Source organism: Melopsittacus undulatus, chromosome 1 (assembly GCF_012275295.1).
Source record: "Melopsittacus undulatus isolate bMelUnd1 chromosome 1, bMelUnd1.mat.Z, whole genome shotgun sequence".
Classification (NCBI taxonomy): Eukaryota; Metazoa; Chordata; class Aves; order Psittaciformes; family Psittaculidae; genus Melopsittacus; species Melopsittacus undulatus.
In genome coordinates this window covers 3,343,342-3,370,503 of record NC_047527.1, presented here as the reverse complement: position 1 = coordinate 3,370,503, position 27,162 = coordinate 3,343,342, and the positions used below count along the sequence as shown (strand labels likewise).

The window sequence follows — 27,162 nt, the reverse complement described above, 5'->3', positions numbered from 1 at the left end:
GAATGGGTTGCCCAGGGAAGTTGTGAGTGCTCCATCCCTGGCAGTGTTCAAGCTCAGGTTGGACAGAGCCTTGGGTGACATGGTCTGGTGTGAGGTGTCCCTGCCCATGGCAGGGGGTTGGAACTGGATGATCTTAAGGTCCTTTCCAACCCAAAGCATTCCATGATTCTCTGTGTTGGCAGAGAGAAAAGTGTGTCCAGGATGTAGTTAAAAGACAGAACTAAACAAACTGTGCTCATGCTAAAAAGCTGTGTGATTAACTGCAACAAAACCATTTTCCTCTGCCTGCTTTGACCCCAGCATGGGACAAAGGAGACATAGAGCAGTGATGCCTCCAGCCATCACAGCTGGATGGAAGTGAATGCAAAGCAGAGCCCTGCATCCCTTCTGAATTGTCCCCAACCAGCCCCCAAAACTTTTGCTTGAAGAAGCTCTTTAAAGAACAGGAGGGAATATAAGTTACCAAAGCCAGAAGCTTTGCAGTGTCTCATTTCCAAATACAACTCCAATGCTACCGCCTCCCCAAAACTCCAAGTTTCGCTAGCTAAAATATGAGCTCTTGTGTCATTTGCTCTTCCTTTTATGCTGGCAATCACAACCCACGTAAGTGCCACCTCTGCTCACTGCTGGGGCCGGGTGTGCAGATGCACATTAGTGCTAATGTTACTGACCTGCTAATCCAGAGAGACAGCCTTCAGCCAGCAATTTGCTGTTAAATTCAAGGACACTATTGAGGGTTACCCATTTGCTTCCCCCATCAGATGGTGCTTAAGGAGAGCTAGGGCAGCTTTTAGATATTCCTACTAGCTTTTAAATGAGATGGAAAGCATCTGAGCAAGTCCTGTAGCAGAAACCTTGTGTTTGGTTTAGTGCTGACAGGAGAGAGAGGAATGGGAAGTGAGAAAGGAGAAGGGGAAGAGGAAAAGGGGAAGGGGAGGAAAGGAGCAGGATACAGGAAAAGGAAGGGGAGGAGAAAGAAAGGGGAAGGGGAGAAGGTAAAAAGGGGAAAGGAGAAAAGGGAAAAGGAAAAGAGGAAAGGAGAAAGATGAATGGGGAAAGAGGAAAGGGGGAAGAAGGAAGAGGGAAGGGTGAAGGGGTAGTGGGAACTGCTGCATGAAATTCACATGATGACATCCTATGGTTACTATTATTTCTCCTACCGTTTAATATGCCAGTGACGTTAGACTGAGGGACTCATGCCTGGGAATTCGCTGTAACTGGTTATTATACTTGTCACTACTCCCTGTAAACACACCTTAGCTGTCGCTGCTCAATAGAGCAAAGATTAGCTGTTATTTTCTCCCTCTGCCATTTAGCATGAGACAATCTCCTTTCCTCCCTCCGGTAATCTATGCCCCCCAGTAATTTATTGTCCTATTCTTCCTCTTGGCTTCAGCCACCCAGTCCCAGAGAAGAGAGGCACAAAATACTTCCGTGACTGCCTTAAAATCTCAGATTTGCCTTAGATTCCCCATCCTGTAAGGTACATTTCAGATGAAAGATGCATTTGCAGAGTGCTTTGCAAGCAGAGATTTGCCAAAGGGGTCTTCTGCAGCCCCAGCAGTACAGTCTGAGCCAGGACATACAACAGCCCCAGGAACCTGAAGGAAAAGAGAGGATTTTCTACTTGAATACTCTGGAAAATCTCCCTATCCCAAGATAACCAATAGGAATTTGCCACAGTTGTGATGGTCTCAGAACATATTTAAGACAACGTTTTTAGGCAGAGGTAATATCATACCAAGTGGTAAAAATGCAATAAGCTTTAGGCCTATAAGAAACTTATTGTACATCCGAAGGAAGCTTATCTACTTTTCCAATTCTACCATTTGGTCTAATAAAAGATGCTAACTCTACCTCCAAGCCCATTGAAAGCAATAGGAGCTCTTTAATACCCAGTCTGAGCTAGACCAGGTCCTGATGAACAGTAGAGCACTGCAATACCTGCCTTCACAAAGCTTGGTCTGCCACCACAGTCCTCCTCCTCATTCCATACCCCCACACACTCAGCACAAAGTACGACTTCCCTGACTTGTTTTGCACACAGCATCAGCACTGTTCTTTTCCTTTCTGTTAATACATGAAAATGAACATAAAAACCAACTCTAATTTGAAGCTTTGCAGAGGAAGCTCATTGGCAAAACTGGCAGGTCCCACTCACTGCCTCCTTCCCTTTTCAGTCTGTGCAAGAGATGGTAAGAGAGGGGTATGGATGTCAACACAAATCATCCATGTATGAAGGGGAGGTAGGAGCACAGGGTGCTGAGGACCTCAGTTTGGTCACTGAGAGGACCTTGGTGTTTCAGATGAGACATGAAATTCATGTCTGCCCATCTGGGCATGTCAAAACCTCTGAGGAAGCAGGCAGTGTTGGATGATGGGGCCTACAAGGATGTTGGAGATGGACTTTTCATCAGGGACTGTAGTGATAGAATAAGGGGTGATGGGTTCAGACTGAAACAGGGGAAGTTCAAGTTGGATATAAGGAAAAAGTTCTTTACTGTGAGGGTGCTGAGGCACTGGAATGGGTTGCCCAGGGAGGTTGTGAATGCTCCATCCCTGGCAGTGTTCAAAGCCAGGTTGGACAGAGCCTTGGGTGCCACAGTTTAGTGTGAGGTGTCCCTGCCCATGGCAGGGGGTTGGAACTGGATGATCTTAAGGTCCCTTCCAACCTGAACCATGGTTCATGAAGGGTCACGGAATGTCTAGTTGCTCAGGCAGGAATGGTTGGTTGTTTAGCCCTCTTGAGTTTAATTTCCTGTATCCACCATTCTAAACACATTAAACCCTCAGCACCACCTCTCAAATCAAACAAGCTTTAGTCTAAGAAGAGCTGCATTCAGGCTACAGGGCTTGCTTCTGACACGACTTAACATTCACAGAGCTTAAGCTGGCTTTTATCTATCTGTGGCTTCAGTAAGAGGCATTTATTCATGGAAAAAGACACAGTGACTAATGGGGTTGCAGAAGTGTCCTTCCCTCCCCTTCAGAGACCAACACCATCCTATTAATGTTTGGACTTGATCTTAAAGGTCTTTTCCAACCTAGTTGATTCTATTATTCTATTTGTCTTTTGTGAACACACACCAGGTTTCTCAGTCTCACATTGCATTAGCTCTCACTTTACTTTCAAGTAGTCCAGGAGAGGAAAAGCCTTCTCCCCTCTTGCCCCTAAAAGAATGAGTTATGGAGGTCAGTTATCACACACATGTTTGCATCCCATCACCACCGGGTCTGTCCTCAAGACAAGTAACGAGCCTCAAGCATTAGTTTTAATGTATGTGACAGAGAAAGTCTAATTAATACATTATATCTTTATATGAAATTTAAGGTTCAATGTGTGCAGATGATTATATGGAATTTGAATACCACCCTGCCAGACAGAGACAGACCCAATGGTTTAACTCCCATTAGTTTAATAACTTCTTCATAGTTTAGTTCAGTGCCAGGGCAATCAGAAGTCCCAGGGGAGATGTTGAAAGATCCTTTGAAGTAAATCATGAAATACAGGAGGAATTGGAAGAAGCACCAAAAACTTAAGGAAGATCTAGGAGATTCCCAGAAGAAATCAAAAAACAAACCCAAAAGCTTTCCCAAACAAGTTATCAACTTAGGACAACCTCTTCTTTTTCTTCTGGGGGATGTTTAGGATGTTTAGGAGAAGCAAAGGAATCAGACATTGAATTAAAACAGGGATGAATGAGAAGCTGTGTGAGAGAGAGCATAGTCCATTGGCCAAATCCCAACATCTCCATCAATCATGTCCATCTTATATCTTCTTGCTGTTTCTTAAAGCAAAGGCAAAACCCAGTAGGGGAAGGTGGGACTAAACAGACAAAAGCACAAAGATGAATCCACAACAAGAGAGTGGGGATAAATCAGATGAAGTCTGCATTATTGCCAGTTGCACAGGGCAACCTGTCCAAGTACCTTCAAGCACTCTGTACCCAAGGCTCACCATATGCACCATGAAAACTACATAATTCCTCTAAATATCACCATTGTCCCCATCTATGCATAAGAAAAAATGGCCAAACCATTTAAAAACTCATGCTATCCACATCAACTGCATAAACTGGCAGCAAAATCTGTCATTGAAACATAGAGTTGGGGTTGTTGGAGAAGAGAAGGCTCCGGGGAGACCTTACAGCAGCTTCCAGTGCCTAAAGGGATTACAAAAAACCAGGAGAAGGGCTTTAGACAGGGTTATATAGCAACAGGGCAAGGGGGAATGGCTTTAAGATGAAAGAGAGGATATTTACATTAGATATAAGGTAAAAATTCTGGACTATGACAGTGATGAGGCGCTGGCACAGGGTGCCCAGAGAAGCTGTGGCTGCCCCATCCCTGGCAGTGTTCAAGGCCAGGTTGGACACAGGGGCTTGGAGGAACCTGCTCTAGTGGAATGTGGCAGGTTGGAACTAGATGAACTTTAAGATGCCTTCCAACCATTCTACGACAGGGATCCTAGTATGGAAAAACTATAGAGCTGAAATTTTCTATTTCCATTTGATATAGTAATTTTTAGTGGGAATAACTGGAAATTTATCAGGCATAAAAAAAAAAATGAGCACTGACTGCACCCCATGTAAAAAGAAAAACAGCCTTAATTACACAGCACAAGTCCTCAACACTTCTCAATGCACACCCTTCTTTTTGTCCAGGGATATCCACATGTGCAATATTACTGACACTCACTTGAAGAAGACAAGGTTTTGATAATAAAGGAATCAATACATTTTGTTTGCTTGTGCCACCTACGGAATAGCAAGTACCATTTGTTTCTTGTCCTAAGAATTAATGAATAACGCTGGGAAAAGGGGCTACACTCCAGATGTGCCAACAGGATTACAGTTTCAAAGGATGTTAATGCCTGTCATAAGACATTCCTGATTAGGGACATACTGGTCACTCAGTCTCATTCATTCCCTATGTGAAATCACTTCCCAAATCTGCCAGATCCAAGCATAACACAATGGTGTTTATTACACTGACCTTACACAATCTCAGAATCAACCTCAATCCTGTTTTGTGGGCTCATCTTGGTTATTGCAATTTGCCCATCGCTATGAACAAACAGGTCACATTCTTGGACTTCAGAGGGAGAACTCTTAGAGGGCCAGCAACCAATGCACCTATTGAGTTGAAAATGTGATCTCTATTTCACTCAAGATATCTCTTTAGGAACAAATGCTACAGACCTTTTAGCATGGAGAAGAGAATGCTCCATGGAGATTTCATAGCAGCCTTCCAATATCTGAAGGGCGCCTACAGGGATGCTGGTGAGGGACTCTTCATCAGGGACTGTAGTGATAGGACAAGGGGTAATGGGTTGAAACTTAAGCAGGGGAGGTTTAGACTGGATCTAAGGAAGAAATTCTTTACTGTTAGGGTGGTGAGGCACTGGAATGGGTTGCCCAGGGAGGTTGTGAATGCTCCATCCCTGGCAGTGTTCAAGGCCAGGTTGGATGAAGCCTTGGGTGATATGGTTTAGTGTGAGGTGTACCTGCCCATAACAGGGGGGTTAGAACTAGATAATCTTAAGGTCCTTTCGAACCCTAACTATTCTATGATTCTATGATTCTTCTTAGTCACACCAACATTTGTGTTTCTGCTGTTGTTTTGACTAGGAAAAATAGTAAATATGATTTTGCCATTATTTAGTAATTTTGCCATTATTTAGGCCTTGGCCTGATCCGACAGTGCAGGGTCTCAAGGACTTGTCTGCACTTGTCTTCACCTGAGCTCATCTGAGCTTATTTTAGCTGCAATAACAATCGTCTAAACAATTGTCATTGCCCAAATTTGTTCTAGTTTATTGTTAGATTACAGTAATAGCAAGTAGCTGCTCTGTCCATGACTCTACAGGAAAACGAGGTATGGATGAGTGGAACAGGAGATGGTACCAGCCATCCTAGCCCATAAACATAACTCATTGCGGTTCATCAGAGGTCACGACAGCAGTGAACCATGTTAAGCCAGCTTCAGAGAGACAAAAGAAAACAGAAAACCTGAATTAACTGGAAACCAAGACAAAAGTACTGGTAATAAATGGATTATTAATGAACCTTTCTGTAGTAATTAGATGACTTGGACAATCAAACTGTTAAAACATTAACTGGACTAATATTAAGACGAGGGCTGCATATGAATGACATGTTCGCTTTTGCCTCAACAAGGTTTGGGGGAATAACAAAACGGGTACTACTGTGTGCTCGCTGGGATCACTGGAAGATGCTGGGACAAACTGCCATGCAAAGTGATGGGCTTGATGTGTTCTGCTACATCTTTCAGTCCCCAGACTCCTGCTGTAGTGCTGACGTGAGAGGCACAGCCCTATTTTGGAAGTGAAATACTGATTCTGACAGCGACTAAAATACCTCCCAGCAATCTTTGTCGTTCTTATTACTATCACAACTGCTTCTAGCACAGCTGCTGTCCCAATGAAGCAAACACTGTAGGAGTTTTACATACCTTATCCTGATACTCAAAGGACTGCTGACTAAAACCGTAATAAATACCAGGAGCTTGGGCATCGCTGCAATGAAGGCAGGCTAGAGATAAATTTAGCTATGTTGACAAAACCAAACGGTCAGGCTGCAATGAATTATTTTAGGCTTGGAACTTCACTTGCAATATTTCACCCAGTAACATCGGCTTTAGCCAAGGACTCAAGTCAAAGACCAGATTGAAGAACGGCTACTTCACCAGGCTGAAGGGTAGACCCAATCCATTTGTTGCCATGCAATTATACAGTTTATCTCTATTTAATGCTTTTTGATGTTGGTTTGGGTTGTTTGGGGTTTTTTTTAATACACATTGACACAACAAACTATTTGTCAACAGGACTGTTCTATCTGAGGAATAGCAGAGACCCATGAGGGGGCAGGAAGACTGCAGAGGGACTGCAGCCATATAGGCTTTTTTCTGTGCATGTTTTCAAACTAGTCAAGTTATTTAGAAAGCAAACAAAGGAATCAAGTCCCCAAATAAAGAAGCAAACAACAGCAGCCTCTTTAGTGTGTTTGAATCAGGCATCCCCTAATTACCACATTAAGGAGTGCTGCACACCCACCATGCACATTGCTGTTGGCATGTATAGCAACATGCACCAAACTCCCCCCTGTGGCATGCTTGCCCATGCAAAGTCTGTCAGAACAGGGCAAAAGGACTTTTCTTAGCTAACTTACAATAATACTACCAGAAGCAAGGTCGTATTTTCCAGTCAGAAGTCAAAAAAGATCAAATATGGAGGTTGGGAATGAACAGAGTGAGGACAAAGAATTTTGCATGTCCTTTAACCATGCATTCCTATTTTCCCCTTATAAAGCTCAGAGACTGAATGTCTAATTTAACAAGGACTATTGTACCTACATCTTTAAAAAGTAAGGTTTAACATAGAATTATAGAATCATAGAACAGTTTGGGCTGGAAAGGATCTTAAGATCATCCAGTTCCAACCCTCAGCCATGGGCAGGGACACCTCACACTAGACCATGGCACCCAAAGCTCTGTCCAACCTGGCTTTGAACACTACCAGGGATGGAGCATTCACAACTTCCCTGGGCAACCCACTCCAGTGCCTCATCACCCTCACAGTAAAGAACTTCTTCCTTATATCTAACCTGAACTTCCCCTGTTTCAGTTTGAACCCATCACCCCTTGTCCTATCACTGCAGTCCCTGATGAAGAGTCCCTCTCCAGCATCCTTGTATCCCCCTTCAGGCACTGGAAGCTGCTCTGAGGTCTCCATGCAGCTTCTCTTCTCTAGATTGAACAGCCCCAACACCTTAATCAGTGACAGTATCATGTGCTTGGTTAAGGAGACAGGGATGGTCAGTGCTCTTCTTGTTTGTCCCTGTGAAAACCCAAGAGCCAGAAGGAAGGCAGTGACACACCAAATTAAGTCATTTTGCACTGCAGTGATTTTAAGACACTGATAACAAATTGTTTAATAATAAAATAACAGTGGAATATACACAAAGATGCAGTAAAGCATCAAGTTTAAGAGATTTCAGGAGGAGTTGCTTTACTACCTTCCACTAACATAAAGGTATAGAAATACCTCTTTTTCTTAACATCGTTCTATTGACTAAAACAGAGATTGGAATGACCTTGAGGCTTCACAGGTGAGCAGAAAGGACTGTATGGTTTGTATTTGTTGGCTTCTCCTCATTCTCCACAATCAGTTAAACGTTCTCCAATACACACGGCTCAGACTCTGTGGCCATGTGGTAACAGCACAAAACTAAAGAAAGGAAAATCATTAAAAATGGATTAAAAATAATCTCTTCGCTGTTGCTTCCCACATTGAGGAATCACAGCTGTGACGAGTCATTCAAAACTACTCCAGATGTAAAGAACCCACCAACAAATGTAACCCACAACTGAAGGATACCAACTCATTACAAATAGCATCCAACTTCCAAAACCCTCACACATCTCCATACTGAGCAGCACCCCTGTAAATACAGAACAATCTTACTAATCATAGAATCACAGAATGCTTAGGGTTGGAAAGGACCTTAAGATCATCCACTTCCAACCCCCTGCCATGGGCAGGGACACCTCATACTAGACTGTGCCACCAGCCAAACTGTCTTTAAACACTGCCAGGGATGGAGCATTCACCACTTCCCTGGGCAACCCATTCCAGTGCCTCACCACCCTCACAGTAAAGAACTTCTTCCTTATATCTAACCTAAACTTTGCCTGCTTAAGTTTGAACACATAATATACAACAATGGCTGCATACCCCAAAAAATCCCTTTCTGAACAGACAACTAACTATAGGCATATGTTTTGATCAGATCAAAGTTAAGTGAACCATTTACAAAACCAGCCATCAGTGGTCACAGGGGACTAAGGTATGCATGAAATCTACATTTAATGAAGAAAGCTGTAAGATAGAATCATCGAATCATAGAATGGTTTGGGTTGGAAAGGACCTTGAGATCATCCAGTTCCAACCCCCTGCCATGGGCAGGGACCCTTAGCACTACACCATGTCACCCAAGGCTCTGTCCACCCTCGACTTGAATACTGCCAGGGATGCACCATGTGGTTATGTTACGTCTTTGAGTCACAAAACTACCCAAAAGAGCGGATAAATTCTCACCTATAATAAATAACAAATGATAAGGTAGGTAGATCAGAACAGAGATGTGCTACCGCATCTACCATTGTGGAAAGCACTGGGCTATAAAAGCTATGCAGTCCTATTTCCATAGGGCAAGAAAGTACACGAACAAAGGGAGCAATTTTTATTAAATCAATTGATGAGGGAGGGAAGACAGGCATGAGAAAAGCAAACATGAATACTTATGGGTACATGTGAAAGGATGGAGTCAGCTTTCTGTCTTCGATTCAACTTTATTACATCCAGCATTCTTCTGAAGTCAATCCTGTTCTTCATCTCAGACAGGAATTATTCAGAGTTTGTGTTTTTGAGGCATCTTTGCACTACTACAATCATCTTACTCTGTGCCAAGCAGAGTTTAAAATGTAATATGAGGTTCTTGCGTTATTTATTTGCCCTGGTTTCTCTGAACAGCGTTTTGTTCTTGCTTAGGCAAACTTTGATTTACTAGATGATCTTAAGGTCCTTTCCAACCCTAACTATTCTATGATTCTATGATTTCATCTCCAGACTCTATTCCTCCATGAAAACAGGAGGTGATAGGGAAAAACAGTGAGCCCTTCACATGCTCGTCATCAATCTCTCCTCTCTCACAACAAACAGTCCATCATGTTCCAGCTCCCCCTCATGCTGATGATTTTCCCACTACAAATGCCAGATTTAATGCCTCCTTCAGCTCCTACTCCCTTCTTTGTGCCTCCATCCACACCGTAATTTATGAACAAGATGCAGTTTGTGCCATCATTTATTAAGCTACCACATTTTCTTGATAGGTCCAACAGCTCATACTAATGTTAATAAGACACTGTAGAGAGAAACCTCAGAGAGGAATTTCACATCAGAAAGCATAGAGCCTCCCATGGGAGACTGAAGTCTCTTTCCTAGGCCAACATTCACATGTAAGGCACCACAGAGGTGGTAACCTTGCCTGCTTGTACTCTTCTCTTCCCATTTCTTTCTGCAAGGAGTGGGAAGAGGAAGTTGCTGTACCCTAATGTTACTTGGGTATATTCTGTCTCCCACTGAGCTCCATCTGACTCCATAAGAACTCCTACTCAGTTGTTGATGAACATGCCAAAGCAGCATATTTGGGCAGGTTACAGCAAGGACCAGTGCCGCTGAACTACTCAGAGTATCCTGCATTATACAACAGGGAAAACAGCTCTTTGGACCATGTCTTTATACTCATTGGGGTTTTTTATATAATGCTAATCAAAACTAAATAATTTCATGTGGTCATGGAATGGTTTAGGTTGGAAGTGAATAGCCCCTCCCTGTTGATAAGAACAAGATCCAGCATAGCAGCTCTCCTGTATTTGCTCCTGTATTGCTTGAAGAAGGAAGTTATCATCAATATATTCCAGGAACCTCCTGGATTGCTTATGCCCTGCAGTGTTACCCCTCTAACAGATACCAGGGTGACTGAAATCCCCCATGAGGAACAGGCCTTTTGAATGTGTGGCTGCATCTATCTATAGAGGGCTTCATCCGCTTGGTCCTCCTGGTCTCATGGGCTGCAGCACACCCCCACTATAATGTCATCTGAACTTTCCCTTCCTTTAATCCTGATCCATGAGATGTCTGTTGGCTCCTCATCCATCCCCAGGCAGAGCTCCATACATTGCAGCTGGTCATTGACACAGAGGGTGACCCCTTCCTCCCTCCCTCTGTCTTTCCTTCCTGAAGATCCTGTATCCTTCCATTCCAACACTTCAGTCACAGGAGACATCACACTACATTTCTATGCCAATAAGGTCATAGCCTTTTAGGTGTGAATACATCTTTTAAGTCCTCTTTTTCTCTAACCCTAATCAAACAGACAAAATAAGAAGTTAGGGCTTGGCCAACAAAGACTTGGCCATTCTCTCCCCCAAAAAATACCTAGGAAAAGATCAATTTGAACACAGTGGAGACAAAATTCCCTATGAGCAGCAAACCTCTAAATCACAGAAGCACAATTACACAGCAATAAGTTACTCTGCTCAGGAGTAATTGTCATTCACCTTGAGTCCTGCAAAACACCAAGGGAAGAGAGTAGAGAGGCAGGGCACCAAGGTGCACTTTGCAGTAACACAACCCATCTGCACAGGAATAATCGCCTTTTGCTGAGCAGGCAGAGCAGCTCATGCATAAACCAGATCTTCCCAGCACTCCTTACCTTGTGGCCCCTGATGAATGCAGTGAGGAAAGCAGGTACATATATATATAGTTTTCCATATATTATTTGGATGGGTAGATTGGAAAAAAATGACTTGGACCAGTCAGGGAAATGTACTTGCTCTGAAAAGGAAATCGGGACAATGCAACAAAAGATGCTCCAGCTTTCTAAGAGCTCCACAATCACAATGATCTCACAGCTGGATTAAGGAATATCTTCACAAGCAAATATAATGTGTTTTGCTTTTAGGAAGAAGCATCACTGAGAAGTACAAGCATCTCTTTTTTTTCTCTTTATCCATCATCTTACCACTTGACAAGTGTGAGAAGAGAACTGTACATACCCATTTCATTTCTAAATAACAAAGAGAAGAGGGTCAGCAGTCTTGAATGAGAGATCAGAACACTGAAATATTCAATGTTTAATGAACTATACACATTAAAAAAGGGAGTAAGTGATAACACTGTGATTGTGCATCCTGGTTATCCATATAAAGTTGTCTCTGTTCTTATTCTTATACATGTTACTCACTTTTTCAAGACAGAGATGGAGGAAACCTTAGAATCACAGAATGGCTTCAGTTGAAAAGCACCTTAAGAGCATCCAGTTCCAACCCCTGCCACGGGCAGGGACACCTCACACTAAACCATGTTACCCAAGGCTCTGTCCAACCTGGCCTTGAACACTGCCAGGGATGGGGCATTCACAGCTTCCTTGGGCAACTCATTTCAGTGCCTCAGCACCCTCACAGTAAAGAACTTCTTCCTTATCTCCAACCTGAACTTGTTTCAGTTTAAACCCATCACCCCTTGTCCTATCACTGCAATCCCTGGTGAAAAGGATCGATTCTCAGTAGCAGCAGGCACTGGAACTGCTCCATTGGTTGCAAAACTGTGACCCTTAAATAACAGCTTGTGCATGGGGGTTTAGATAAATAAAAATCCCAAATCCCAGGGTTTTTTTCTGTTCCCGTTTTATCTCCTTCCATGCTTTAATTCATGTGTCTGGCAGACAGACACTCCTCACACCAACACACAAGCTACTTGGAAATGAAACACAAACTCGTTATTATATATAGCTAATAACATGTTTTACATATTTATGTAAGGTTGTCTCCATAGTGTATGTAGACACTTTGGTATATACTTACACTATTTAACTATAGTTATACACTTGGAAATACCAGTTCCATGCTAAAATACCCCCTCTGTTGGTTACACTGCTTGAGCAGAAAGAAATAGCCCCAGTGGCTTCATGAAAAGCAGGATGAAACACAGCTGACATTTCCTTGGCTATGACTAACAAGAGCTAAACAGCGCATATGATGTATACTTGGAGCAGCTCTCTTGAAGGCAATGGCCACAGCTCTGTGAGTGTGACTGGGATTACTGGGTGGCAACACCATATCCCATATCAACAGTTCTGGCTCAGCGAGCTTAGATTTGGGCAGAGATATGATCCAAAAACCAGCATCTGCCCATAGAGAAGAAACAAAAGCTTTTAGAAGAGCATCTTCCAAGTTTTCTTCCTTTATATTTCATTTTTAATTCCTTATCACCCTGTTTTCCCTCCCTCATCTTCTTTTCCTATGGAGAAAACTGCTATGGCACATAAAATACCAGAGGCAGCAGCGTTCTTGCTGTAAAAAACAGATGTTTTCTTAATAGTCCATCTCTCTGGCATAATTGGTTGAATGAAGACACACGTAAACCAGACTGCAGCGCCTGTGTCAAGGGAGGAAGCTTTCCTTGGCTTTAGCAGCCTAAGAAACACAGTAATTTAGCTGGATCCACTCAAATTCACTTTGCAGTGCCATAATTAGTGTGGTCTGGTCCTATTAATGTAGTCACCTTTATCCTGTGACCCAGCTTCTTCTTTTATGGCTTGTTAGCAGCATGGGCACTCAGGCATAGTGAAGAAAAGGAAAAGATGGATACAGAACTACGGTGCAGCAGCCATCCGTGGTAAGGGAGAACCAGCATCTAGTCAGCTACTTAAACCTAATGTTTCTTGTGCTGTTCCAATTATATCTATACAGAAGGAAAAAGTTTATTCCTTTTTCTGGTCACTTCCTCATTGCCCAAAACCTTTTGTCTAGTCATCCCAGTTAAGTTTAAACCAGGATGCAAAGAACCTGCACTCCCAAGCTCTGTGGCTGTGCTTATACAATAACTATAGTTATACACTTGGAAAAATCAGTTCAATGCTAAGAGGAACAGAGCTCAGTATAGAATATTAACAAACAGAATGCTGGTAAAAAAAGGATTAAAGAGAAATGTGTATTCTTTATAACAAAACTTGGTTTGTTCTTTGGCTGAAGTTTACATAGAAAGAATCATAAAATCATAGAAGCATAGAACAGTTAGGGTTGGAAAGGACCTTAAGGTCATCCAGTTAGAACCCCCCTGCCATGAGCAGGGATGCCTCACACTAAACCATGTCAGCCAAGGGTCTGTCCAGCCTGGCCTTGAACACTGACAGGGATGGGGCATTCACAGCTTTTCTGGGCACCCTGTGATGGTGGTTCGGCACCCTCACAGTAAAGAACTTCTTCCTTACCTCCAATCTAAACTTCCCCTGTTTCAGTCTGAACCCATCACCCCTTGTCCTATCACTACAGTCCCTAATGGAAGAGTCCCTCCCCAGCATCCTTGTAACCCCCTTCAGATACTGGAAGCTGCTCTGAGGTCTCCACGCAGCTTCTCTTCTCCAGGCTCAACAGCCCCAACTTTCTCAGCCTGGCTCCATACAGGAGGTGCTCCAGTCCCCTGATCATCCTTGTGGCCTCCTCTGGACTTGTTCCAACAGCTCCATGTCCTTCTTATGTTGAGGACACCAGAACTGCACACAATGCTCCAGGTGAGGTCTCACAAGAGCAGAGTAGAGAGGCAGGATCACCTCCTTCGACCTGCTGGTCATGCTCCTTTTGATGCAGCCCAGAATACGGTTGCTTTCTGGGCTGTGAGCGCACACTGTGCTTACAAGATTGCATACAAGATTCCTTCCCAACTGCATGATGAATCCACTGTAACACGTTATAAATTCACTTGCCTTATTTTGTCCATCTGCAAAATGGAGAAATAAAACCAGGACTTAGATATTCAGCATTTTTACAGAGGCTTTAAAAATGTCTGTTGTTATAGAACTGTGGGATCCTTTTTACAAATGAGCCTGAAATATTATCAGCATTCCAAGAGGTAATTACAAAAGGAATAAAAAGAGAAATCACTGTTTTTCCCTGTGTCCTTTACAACCTTTAAACCTAGGTTTGTAATTGAAGTGCAAACTGACCTTTATCAACTGTACAGCATCGCTAAAAGGTATTATTCTACAGGGCTTGGGGGAATTTGCCATGCTCAGCAATTCAATAATCTTACTTTCTTTCGTTGCTGTTCTTCAGACAATGTGGCATCACTGGATTTTTCTCTACTCCAGGAGCAAATGAAGCAGGAGAAGCTGAGGAGCTTTATCAGCACTATCATCTAAATCTCCTATCAACTCACTGCTGTAACCTGCTTTTTGGTAAGTAGCTGTTTTGCCCACCTCCTCAAACACCTCAGCAGCTAATTCTAATCCATATTAAATCCATTTTGCAATCTGCTACTTCAGATGGGTAAATGGTCTACACACAGAAATGATCCATCAGGAGCAGCTGAACCATCTGAGATGGTTTTATCTCTAACCTTGCCACACAATAACACAACTGCAATTGGTGTTCAGTGCCATAAAAACACAAGTAAAATGTGAGGCATCAGAGTTTGTTACTGGGTAATTATATGGAAAGGAAACAAATGCATTTAGAGCTTCACATGGGAGAAACATCATAATCCTGCACATGAGCAGAAAGTAATCAAGGTATTGACTTCATGAACCTCTTTCATTTCTCAGAGTCCATCCAAAGACATTGGTTTTAAGAGTGCCTAACCCACACCAGCGCTGCTCTCTGCCAATATAACCCCAGGTTATCATGGTCCAGCTGAGTTTGCACCGTCATAGAATCATTTAGGTTTGAAATGTCAGAGAATCGTTTAGATTGGAAAAGACCCTTCAGATCATCAAGTCCAATCCTAAACCCAGCACAGCCAAATCCACCACTAAACCATGTCTTTAAGTGCCATGTCTATGTGTCTTTTAAATACCTGCAGGGATGGTGACTGCAGCCCTGCCCTGGGCAGCCTGTTCCAATGCCTGAGCACCCTTTGGGAAGGAATTTTTCCTCAGCTCCATCTAAACCTGCCCTGGTGCAGCTTGAGGCCATTTCCTCTTGTCCCATCCCTTGTTCCTTGGGAGCAGAGCCCAGCCCCTCCTGGCTCCATCCTCCTCTCAGGCACTTGTAGGGAGCAATAAAGTCCCCCCTGAGCCTTCTCTTCTCCATCTGACCCCCCCAGGTCCCTCAGCTGGTGCCCATCCCACTTGGGCTCCAGGCCCTGCACCAGCTCCATTGCCCTTCTCTGGCCCTGCTCCAGCACCTCAATGTCTCTCTTGTAGTGAGGGGCCCAGAGCTGAACACACACTTCGAGGTACAGAACCTTAATCTGAAATGCAGAGCTATCCTTCTGCTCCTGTCTCCTTTCTTCCACCAGGACAGGTTCATCTGAATGAGTAACACTGATTTACTTCCCCCCATCCTGCAGTCAGCATTGTTTGTGTTGATCATACAAACACAGCCTGTATCCCCCCTTGTCTTTTACATCATTGCTTATTCAACTCAACCAGCTTCTTCTCAATTCCTGCATATAAAGCCATGCTCAAAAAGGCATCTAGAAGGAGCATCTTGGCTCAAGGGTGGCACAAACTCATTAGACAACACAGATCAGACAGATGCTATTTTTTGCCATATCCAGGATTTTTTCATTTGCACCTTTTAGGACTCAGCACCCAAACCAAAATCTACTTCTCTTTCTGCTCCTGCTATCTTGGTATTTCTTCCCCACCCCAGGTTTTCCCTTTGGGAAACCAGATTGGATTCCAGCCACAATCACCTCCTCTCAAGGCAAAAGATTTCTCCATTTTTCACTCAAAAGGGAGGATATTACCATTTTTAACACCATTTAAAAGGGTGTTAGACAAGACTTTAGTGCTCAGGGTTACCGTTTCCTGAAGCTTAAGAGAAAGAAAAGGAGAAATAAAGTTGAAACAAAATGCTTATTTAATGCTCTAACAAATCTGCTTTCATTGTCTGCACCTTTCCTAACATGGTTGTTGTCATGGGATCAAGCTGCACAGCCCTCATGGGACTCAAACCCTCAAAGTTCATTGAACCATTTACTGTGCTGAAGTGCAGAGGGCTGTGTGCACAGCCTTAACCTTCTGAGCTTATTTACTGTATTAATACTATAAAATCATAGAATCATAGAATGGTTTGGGTTGGAAAGGACCTTAAGATCATCCAGTTCCAACCCCCTGCCATGGGCAGGGACACCTCACACTAAACCATGGCACCCAAGGCTCTGTCCAGCCTGGCCTTGAACACTGCCAGGGATGGAGCATTCATGACTTCTTTGGGCAACCCATTCCAGTGCCTCAGCACCCTCACAGTAATTAATTTCTTCCTTATATCCAATCTAAACTTTCCCTGTTTCAGTTTGAACCCATCACCCCTTGTCCTATCCCTACAGTCCATGATGAAGAGTCCTTCTCCAGCATCCTTGTAGCCCCCTTCAGACACTGGAAACTGCTCTGAGGTCTCCACGCAGCTTCTCATCTTCCTCCTCTTCCTTCTTTCTCACCTCTTAAAGGAGGATGAAAAGTCCTCCTCAGCTAGTTTAATCCCTATGGACCAGTACTGGAGAACTAAGATTTATTCCCCCCCCTCCCTCCATCAAGAGTGATGCAGGCAAGCTCTCCATGTACAAACTGCATCTGTGTTTTGTGAGCAGAGAGAGGCTATAAGGAGACAGCAATATCAAACGCCCTGGTAAAGATGTATAATCCCCTTGAGGTTTTAACTTTCCTCCCAATCAAACATGAGTGTTTGTCAAACACTTGACCTTCAGCTTTGTTATTCAAGAGGAAGTCGTGGACCCATAACTGATCATAAGCATTTTATGGAATACATTTGCTAAGTCACACACTGAATTCCAAGAGCTGTGACATTACTAACAAACAGCCAGTGCTGTATTAAAATTACCATTTCTTTAAAGCAACCTTGGCTCCTCTTTGCTTTTCTTTGCCATTTTCATCTGGTATTCACCACTTCTCTTTCTCCAAGAAATCTTCCCAAAGAGCATCCTCATCTGGCTTTTCTAGTCCCACTACAGACAAGGTAGAACAAGAGGTCTGAACCTAATCCCCTATGCGATTTCCTTCTGATCTCCCATTACTGCTCTGTGGAAGTGTGACTTGCCAAAAACCATCTCCTTACTCAATGAAAACATCTGGTGTTTACACAAATTGTCCAAAGATTTGATTAACCTCTGGTGGTTCCTCCCACAATGGGAAGAGGGATGGATGGGCTTTATTATAGGGCTTTATTATAGGTCCTGATTGACCACAATGCAAAAGGAATCATGTATTAGAGCACTGCAGTGATATGAGCAAGCCAGAGTGACTCCAACAAATAATGGCTCAGCAGATCCTTGTGCTCTTCTCCAGGATTGGATTCTGCTTTTTCCCTTTCCTTTTTCCCCCTCAAACCCAGAAACCCTTCCAGAGGATGCTAATCCCTTCCACAGAGAGCCTGCAGAAACACAACTGAACAGATCAGCTGAAGCCAGAGATCACTACAGACGTCATTCCCGGTGATGAGACCGCTGCTCCTGGCTTTATGACTGGCATATCACTCAGGGAATAAAGGAGACCTTCTACAAAGCCAATATTCCAATAGATATCAGCATATTTGGACTAGTTTCAGACACCTGAAGGACTCTATGGCAGAAAAGCCCTGACAACCACACACTCCATGCCTGCAGGTATGAATTATTAAACAAACTTCATCCCACAGGTCACTGCAGTCAATCAACATGAACTGCATCAGTGACTGTGTAACTGTGGGCATAAGAACTTACCATAAAACACACAGTCATCCTGTTCCCCTCCAGGAAATTTGGGTTTTTTTTGGTCTAAAAACCTTTGCAAAACTTGTACTTACAACTGCAGAGGCAACTCACTGTGATCAGCATCCCAAAACATCAGATAAACATCCTGAGCTTCTTCCTTACATCCAACCTGAACTTCCCCTATTTCAGTTTGAACCCATCACTCCTTGTCCTATCACTACAGTCCCTATTATCTGCCCTCTGCTGTTTATGCTAATAGAATGTGAACTGTCCCTAACTCTGCAGGGAAAAAGAGACAAAGTATTTGAAGTTGGTTTATTCCTGAAGGTGAGCATGGATTTTACTCTATTGACTCAAAATGTCAATCTGTAACCTAGTCAAATTTTGTATTTCATGAGAATAGAAAAAAATGTAAACCCACAATTTAAAAGCTAATATTTTAGGTAATAATTGGAGGGGAAATCTGAACAGTGTTCAATAAAGCAGCTCAGAAAAGCTCCTGAAAAGTTACCAAAGCATCACTGATATCAGGTTTTTAGAGCAAGTCCAGAGGAGGCCACGAGGATGCTCAGGGGCTGGAGCAGCTCCAGTATGGAGACAGCCTGATAACACTGGGGCTGCTCAGCCTGGAGAAGAGAAGCTGCGTGGAGACCTCAGAGCAGTTTCCAGTGTCTGAAGGGGGCTACAAGGATGCTGGGGAGGGACTCTTCATCAGGGACTGTAGGGATAGGACAAGGGGTGATGGGTTCAAACTGGAACAGGGGAAGTTTCAATTGGATCTAAAGAAGAAGTTATTTGCTGTGAGGGTGCTGAGGTGCTGGCACAGGGTGCCCAGAGAAGTGGCGAATGTTCCATCCCTGGCAGTGTTCAAGGCCAGGCTGGACAGAGCTTTGGGTGACATGGTTTAGTGTGAGGTGTCCCTGCCCATGGCAGGGGGTTGGAACTGGATGATCTTAAGGTCCTTTCCAACCCTGTGATTCTACGGTGATCAAGAGATGAAAAGGAGGGGAGCAGTTTATTCTCCTTTTTTATTCCTCCTGCTGTAACCCATAAAACAAAAACTAAACCATCAGTGTGTGCTCAGCATCTCCCAGATAAACATCTTAGAATAAACAGATGAAAAGACCAACTGTGACTGTATTTTTACACATTGCAGTATCCAGCTACACTTCTGGAAGTGTAACAGTTTCTTGCTATAAATTGAGTGCTTGCTGGAGGATGCAGCTGGTTTCCAAAATGGGAAGCTCTTTGCACCTGAGGACCAAATCAAAAGGGGTGCATGGTGGGGGGGAGTAGGTTTATTCTTACTATATCTAGTCACTGGAAGAAAACAGTAGTCATCTTTCTGTTTACCCATGTCTGTGCTCTGGATGGTATAAAGAGCATGGGACATTACTTCACATGTTTCCTTGTAATGAACATGCAAGGACACGTGCTCATAGCATGGTAACCAACTTCTACTGTTTCTCACATCCCCTGAAGATGTTACAGCCATGGTGTTTAACCAGTTAGACCAAAAGCTGATGGGCAAACTGGAGGTGGGAGCGAGGGTATGTGGGAAGGCTGAGGCTCCCATGTAACCCATTTTCCACCTGCACAGACACCAGCAATGAGTATGCTCCCATGGTCACAGAGCCGCAGACTGGTTTCGGCTAGAAAGGAACTTAAGATCATCCAGTTCCAACCCCCCTGCCATGGGCAAGGACACTTCACACTAGACTGTATCTCCCAAGGGTCTGTCCAACCTGGCTGCCGTGGTTTAAGCCCAGCCAGCAACAGAGAACCATGCAGCCACTTGTTCACTTCCCCCACACTACTTCATCCCCCCACTCTCGGAGGGACAGGAAGGAGAATTGAAAGAATGTAACTCCCATGGGTTGAGATAAGAACAGTCCAGTAACTAAGGTATAACACAAACCACTGCTGCTACCACCAGTAATGATAATGATAAGGGGAATAACAAGGGAAGAGAATACAACCACTCACCACCCACCAACTGATACCCAGCCCAACCCGAGCAGTGATCTAACCCTTCTGGGTAAATGCCCCCAGTTTCTATACTGGGCATGACATGCTGTGGTATGGAATATGTCTTTGGCTAGTTTGGGTCAGGTGTCCTGTCTCTGCTTCCTCCCAGCTTCCCCTCCTCCCTGGCAGAGCATGAGACTCACAAAGGCCTTGGTCAGAGTAAACATTACTGAGCAGCCACTAAAAACATCAGTGTTATCAGCGCTGTTCCCAGGCTGAAAGTCAAAACCACAGCACTGCACCAGCTACTGAGAAGAAGAAAAATGACTGCTACTGCTGAACCCAGGACACTGGCCTTGAACACTGCCAGGGATGGAGCATTCACCACTTCTCTGGGCACCCTGTACCAGTGCCTCACCACCCTCACAGTAAAGAACTTCTTCCTTATATCTAAGTTGAACTTATTGTTATCTTGACTCACTATAAAACCAAGGAGAGATCAGAAACCAGGCTAAGACATGAAAGCATGAGAAAACGACACAAGAAGCAGTGGCAACAAGAGACTATCAAGAGAAGACAGTTATCCCTAGAAGGCATCTTTCCTTGTCCCCAGGCTTGCATGTCCCGGAGCATCAATTGCTTGCCACAGATGACTAGTCATTGCTCCACCATTCACAGCTTAAAATTCACAGCCTACATCCAAAGTCTGACTCAATATGGGAAGACACTATTGCTTTGGCCAAGGTTTATGGCCATTTCAGACCTCTGGCAAGGGCAATTTGGGCTGAAAACAATGCAAAGGAAAACTTTTGTGACAGATTGATTTGTAGCAACCATTAGAAACTGTTCAGGCATGTGAAGGGATACTCCAAGGATCCATCTAAGCAGAGGAGGTGGTCAAAAGCAGCTGAATTTATCATCATTGGAGACTCCTGCACTTCATCACCAGCTTTTGCCATTTATCACTGAGATGTCACACATCCGGAGCATGGGGATTCTTAAGGGTGAGATCTGTCACATAAATACAGTTATTAATGCAGCAAGTGTATTATACAGTTAAATGCAAATGTTGCAATCTGGCAACCCATTTTTACTGCCAAACCTAGAAGGTTTTTCATGTCAGAAACTGATGCAGGCAGCGATAAATGGAGGATAGATAAAGTTAATCCAACTGCTTGGAGTTGAGCAGGGAAGGTATTACTTTGAAGGGTTTAAAATATTAACAGAATCAAACATATTTATGGAAATCTTTTTTTTTTCCCTAATGCTTATACAAGCAGGATAACAAAACCATATAGAATACTATTAAATCCTGCCCGTAATTAAACATGCTGACACTTAAAAGCTTCTGTCTGATTTACTTTAAAAAACATCTTATTTCCGTAAATTATGACTTTAATATATCTGCTCTAAATAAATCTGCATTCCAAAGGAATTAAAATCTTTTTAACAGAAGCTTTTTTTTCCAATATATATATATATTAAGCTCCAACTTACTGAATATAAGGGTAAGATAGGAAAGCAAAAGGGAAAAATACACATAATTGATAAAATTAACTGAGAGAAAAGCTCACAGCAACCTATCAGCATCTGAAGGGGGCCTACAAGGATCCTGGGGAGGGACTCTTCATTAGGGACTGTAGTGATAGGACAAGGGGTGATGGGTTCAAACTGAAACAGGGGAAGTTCAGGTTGGATATAAGGAAGAAATTCTTTACTGTGAAGGTGGTGAGGCGCTGGAACAGGGTGCCCAAAGTGTTGAATGCCCCATCCCTGTCAGTGTTGAAGGCCAAGTTGGATGAAGCCTTGGGTGACATGGTTTAGTGTGAGGTGTCCCTGCCCATGGCAGGGGAGTTGGAACTAGACGATCTTAAGGTCCTTTCCAACCCTAATTATTCTATGATTCTATTCTATGATTCTGTGATTGCTGCATCAATGCAATGAGAAAAGCAGGTTTGTTTTCTCACACTGTACAGATGCAGAGCTCAGCCCTCTCTTAGTTACACAGAAAAACCTATTCATTTCAATAATAGAATAATGCCAGGGAGAGAAAGGAGGTGGAACCTAAAATATGGGCTTTTCATCAAATCTGAAGAACCATAGAATCATAGAATCAAGTAGGCTGAAAAAGATCTTTAAGATCATTAAATCCAACCATTACCCCAGCACTGCCAAGACCACCACTAAAGTGTTTCACTGAGGGCCACATCTATGCGGTTTGTGAACACTTCCAGAGAGAAATCAAGACATTCTGCAATATGGACACACTAAAACTCTCATCAGTGATAAAAAATACCCTAAAATATCCTTATAATTCCTCCCTAAATAGGCAAATTCTTCTGCTAGGGACTGCTAAAGGGTCCAAAAAATGTCACAGAGTGAAGACTCACAGGCTACATCCCAGATGACACACTCCTCATGGAGACAAGCAATGCAGGGAGGCTGGTTTGGAGTGCGTGGATTGCTTCTGTATCCAACCAGCCTCCCCAGAAAGGGCATCAAGGACCCTTCATACCACTAAAAGCTCAGTCTCATGGCTTTGAAGTAGCCATTAAATGCGACTTGCAACCTGCATGACCGTGTTTCTTTTATGAGGTCACAATAAGATTGGGTCAGAATGAGAAAAAGATATAAAAATGCTATTTTTACTTTTTTTTAAAAAAACTTAAATTTTGTCACCAGGCAAAAAAAATCTCCTGTTACACAGAGGAAGCCTTATTCCCATGGCTACACTTCTAAGTTGATGCCTCAGGACCCAAGCCTCTGTATTCAACTGAGCACAAGCATCCTTCACATCGATGTGCAGGGTCAGTAACGAATAAACATGGGGATGCAGGGAACTGTATATGTTCCTGTCATTGCCCCTGTATATGGGGATATGTATACGGATACGGGGAAGTATATGAAGTGTACATACACAGTATATATATATATATATATATATATATATATATATATATATATCTCACTTAGAATCATAGAATCACAGAATGGTTTGGGTTAGAAAGGACCTGAAGATCATCCACTTTCAACCCCTGCCATGCTCAGTGACACCTCACACTAAACCATGGCACCCAAGGTTATGTCCAACCTGGCCTTGAACAGTGCCAGGGATGGAGCATACACAACATCCTTGGGCAACCCATTCCAGAGTCTCACCACCCTCACACTAAAAAACTTCTTCCTTATATCCAATCTAAACTTCCCCTATTTCAGTTTGAACCCATCACCCCTTGTCCTATCACTACCGTCCCTAATGAAGAGTCTCTCTCCAGCATTCTTGTAGCCCCCTTCAGATACTGGAAGCCGCTCTGAAGACTCTTACTTCTCAGAAAGCACTGCCCACGTTACAGGGATGCTTTCATTCCCAGCCTCTTCTTTGAGGGTGTTGGCAGATGAACCAGACATACCCACCCACAGAAACAGAGACTGGTTTTCATTGTCTCTTGAAGACAGTGCTTTATCTGGTGTTTAATTGTATTTGCCTACATTAAAAGCTGGTTGCATTCAGTGCCTAATGTCAGATAAACCCCGCATCCCACACCCTCTGGCTAAGCAGGCAGAAAAATGCCTTGGGAGCTTGGATTATTTAAAGGTCAGGAAAAGAAGCAGTCGATTATTCCTGTAACATATCAGTACTTGGCAAGCTGTTTGTAGCCAAGCATCACCGGAGAAAGCTGTCAGCACTGCCTCCTGGTCCCAGCTCCTCACCTCTATGCATCATTCGCTCCCATTCCCTCCCCAGTTAATCCAGAGTCAGTTGCATTCAGCAGTCTCCACTCAGAGCTTCTTATGAGCGTTTATGTCTCATTTCCCAGGACATCCATCTCAAAGCATGTAGCACATAGGTAATAAGCGTGTAGTAACACAGGCAATTTGTGTTGGCTCTAGGAAGAGCCTGGACCAAGATTATTCACTGTTGGGTCCACCTATCCCCTACTCACACCTAAACAGCCAAGTCCATCTCTGACTACAGCTGACATCCATTTGGGATGAACTCTCCCGAATCCCCTTGCCACAGACACAGTCCTTATTCTGAACAACACAGCTATCAATGGGAGAGAAACCACTGGAGAAAAGGGAATAGCCCAGTCTGACAAGAAGCCTACCCTCTTATAAAACCTGTGCTTAAGAGGCAGACAGCCTACATGGATGTGAAAAGGAGTCACACAGCTTTGGGTTTGTTCTGTTCAAGCAGGACACTGCAGCTAGGTAAGGAAACGCTTTTGAAGTATATGGACTCTAGTAGCTAAATGTCCTACGTGGCAGGACCATTTTTCCCACTGAATCCCTATTTCCAGCTATTCTTCCTTCTTCTCGCCTGCCTAACAGTCTCATTTGAGGCAGTGATAGTCACCTAGATAGGATCAATGTAAAAAGAGAGGCAATTTTACTATTAGATACCCACAAACACTTAGCTTTCCTAATAAGTGGCTATGAAACCACCAAGTGTTCACTTGTGTTCTCCAACCAGGTTAGAGGATGTCCAAGGAGAAACATGCATCAGCCTTTGAAAGAAAGGGGTTAAGTGGCAAAGGAGGAAGATTAAGCCATGATTTGCAGCCAGGGAAGCAGAAATCATTGCCCCAAAGGTCTCACCTGAAGAGCTGACCCTCTGCTTGCTCCTGAACATAGAGATATATGCAGCACTGCCAGCTCCCATGATTCATGGCATGCTGCTTTTTGCTGCTGCAGCTCTCATGAGAGACAAGCGGAGATGCCTAGAGAGCATTCAAGGCTGCTTGCATGTATCAGGCAATGAAATAGGGGGCAACGTGAAGGACACATCAGTGTTAGGAAAGGGGGAAAGAATGGGAAGATGGAGCTGCTGGTCCTCTTTTGCTTGCACCTTGGAACTGTTCAGTTTGGAGATGCAAAGAGCTGAAGGGGAGAAATCAGGAGAGAATTTCTGCTAAAGCATAGGGAGAAGGGATGAAACAGGACAAGGACTTGGGGTGTTGGTCGATGAGAAAATGAACAGGAGCCAGCTTCAGTGTGTGCTTACAGCCCAGAAAGCAACCGTATCCTGGGCTGCATCAAAAGGAGCGTGACCAGCAGATCAAAGGAGGTGATCCTGCCCCTCTACTCTGCTCTCATGAGACCTCACTTGGAGCACTGTGTGCAGTTCTGGTGTCCTCAACATAAAAAGGACATGGAACTGTTAGAACAAGTCCAGAGGAGGCCACAAGGATGAGCAGGGGCTGGAGCACCTCCTGTATGGAGACAGGTTGAGAACACTGGGGGTGCTCAGCCTGGAGAAGAGAAGCTGCATGGAGACCTCATAGCAGCCTTCCAGTATCTAAAGGGGGTTACAAGGATGCTGGGGAGGGACTCTTCCATTAGGAACTGTGGTGATAGGACAAGGGGTGATGGGTTCAAATTAAAACAGGGGAAGTTTAGATTGGATATAAGGAAGAAATTCTTTACTGTGAGGTTGGTGAGGCACTGGAATGGGTTGCCCAAGGAAGTTGTGAATGCTCCACCCCTGGCAGTGTTCAAGGCCAGGCTGGACAGAGCCTTGAATGCCATGGTCTAATGTGAGGTGTCCCAGGGCATGGCAGGGGGTTGAAACTGGATGATCTTAAGGTCCTTTACAACCCAAACCTTTCCATGATTCTATAATTCTAGGAGGATGGAAGGAGACAGTTGCAGGGATGCTGGTGCAGGGAAGCACTGTTAACATAAAAATAAACTGCATTTCGATATCCAGACAAATATGTTTAATTCCCAGGTCAAAAATAATGATTGTAATTAGTGCGTTATGCATCTATTTATGTGACTGCTCAGGAAAGAAGGAAACTATCCAGCTATGGATTTTGGAGTGCTCTGAAGAGTCAAGGAACTGATTCTCAAATAAGAACAGGAGTGCACCACAATAGCTGCTCTGTGTGATAGAACAGAAAGGCTTTCCTGTGTTAAGGATCCCCAGCAGTAACTAAGGTAGTTAATGCTACAAATAGCATTGTAACACATGTAAACATCTTCTGTGGTTACATCCATCCCCAGACTGACTCTTCTCACTCTTGCAGCCTCTCCAGTCTCCTAAATTTAGTCCCAGCTCTTGTGACTATTATTGCTATCACTATTTTTAATCCTCAAGTTTGCACAACAGAGCACCTGTGAATTAGGGCAGATCTGAGACACTGATGAAAGCAATGAATTGAGAAGAAAGGAGACTGCAAACCAGCATGAGGGTTTCTATCGTACTGAGAAGGTCAGTCAAGTCCATCAGGCAAATTACAGTGTCTAAAGCCAGTATAAAGAAACAGGAATCAAATTGCCCCTCTTGTTCAGAGCCGAATCTCAGCAGGAACTGCAGTCACACACACAAAATCAGAGCCACATCCTAAGAAGTTGATTTCCACATGCAAGCTGCACGAAGGGAAGCAGCTTTAATAAATGGTGCTACCTCTGGAAAAGGCATTTTAATTCTCTACTTAGCATGTGTACAATGAAAACTAACTGTGCGAGTTCATGTATACAAGTATCTAGAAGAGAGTTTAATGAACTGCGTCTACTGCAAGTGAAACTGAAGTCTCATTTCCTCCATGTTATGTTGTGTGATGCAGGTTTCATCACCACATTTTTCCACTTATAAAATATCTTATAGCTCCTTCCCTCTTCTTTTTTTCTCTTGGATTAATGGTCTTTGGCAAAGTATAAGGGGGAGGGGGAGAAAAAAGCTACATTAGCTTTTCATTAGGGACTGCAGTGATAGGACAAGGGGTGATGGGTACAACCTGAAACAGGGGAAGTTCAGGGTGGAGATAAGGAAGAAGTTGTTTAATGTGAGGGTGCTGAGGCACTAGAATGGGTTGCCCAGGGAAGTGGTGAACGCTCCATCGCTGGCAGTGTTCAAGGCCAGGCTGGACAGAGCCTTGGGTAACATGGTCTAGTGT

General features: G+C 43.6%; 1 protein-coding gene across 2 annotated transcripts in view; it reads right to left on the bottom strand.

Moving 5' to 3' along the window:
• TSNARE1 (t-SNARE domain containing 1) overlaps positions 1–27,162 on the bottom strand; it is a 380,410-nt gene that overhangs the window by 289,697 nt on the left and 63,551 nt on the right. The window lies entirely within an intron of this gene.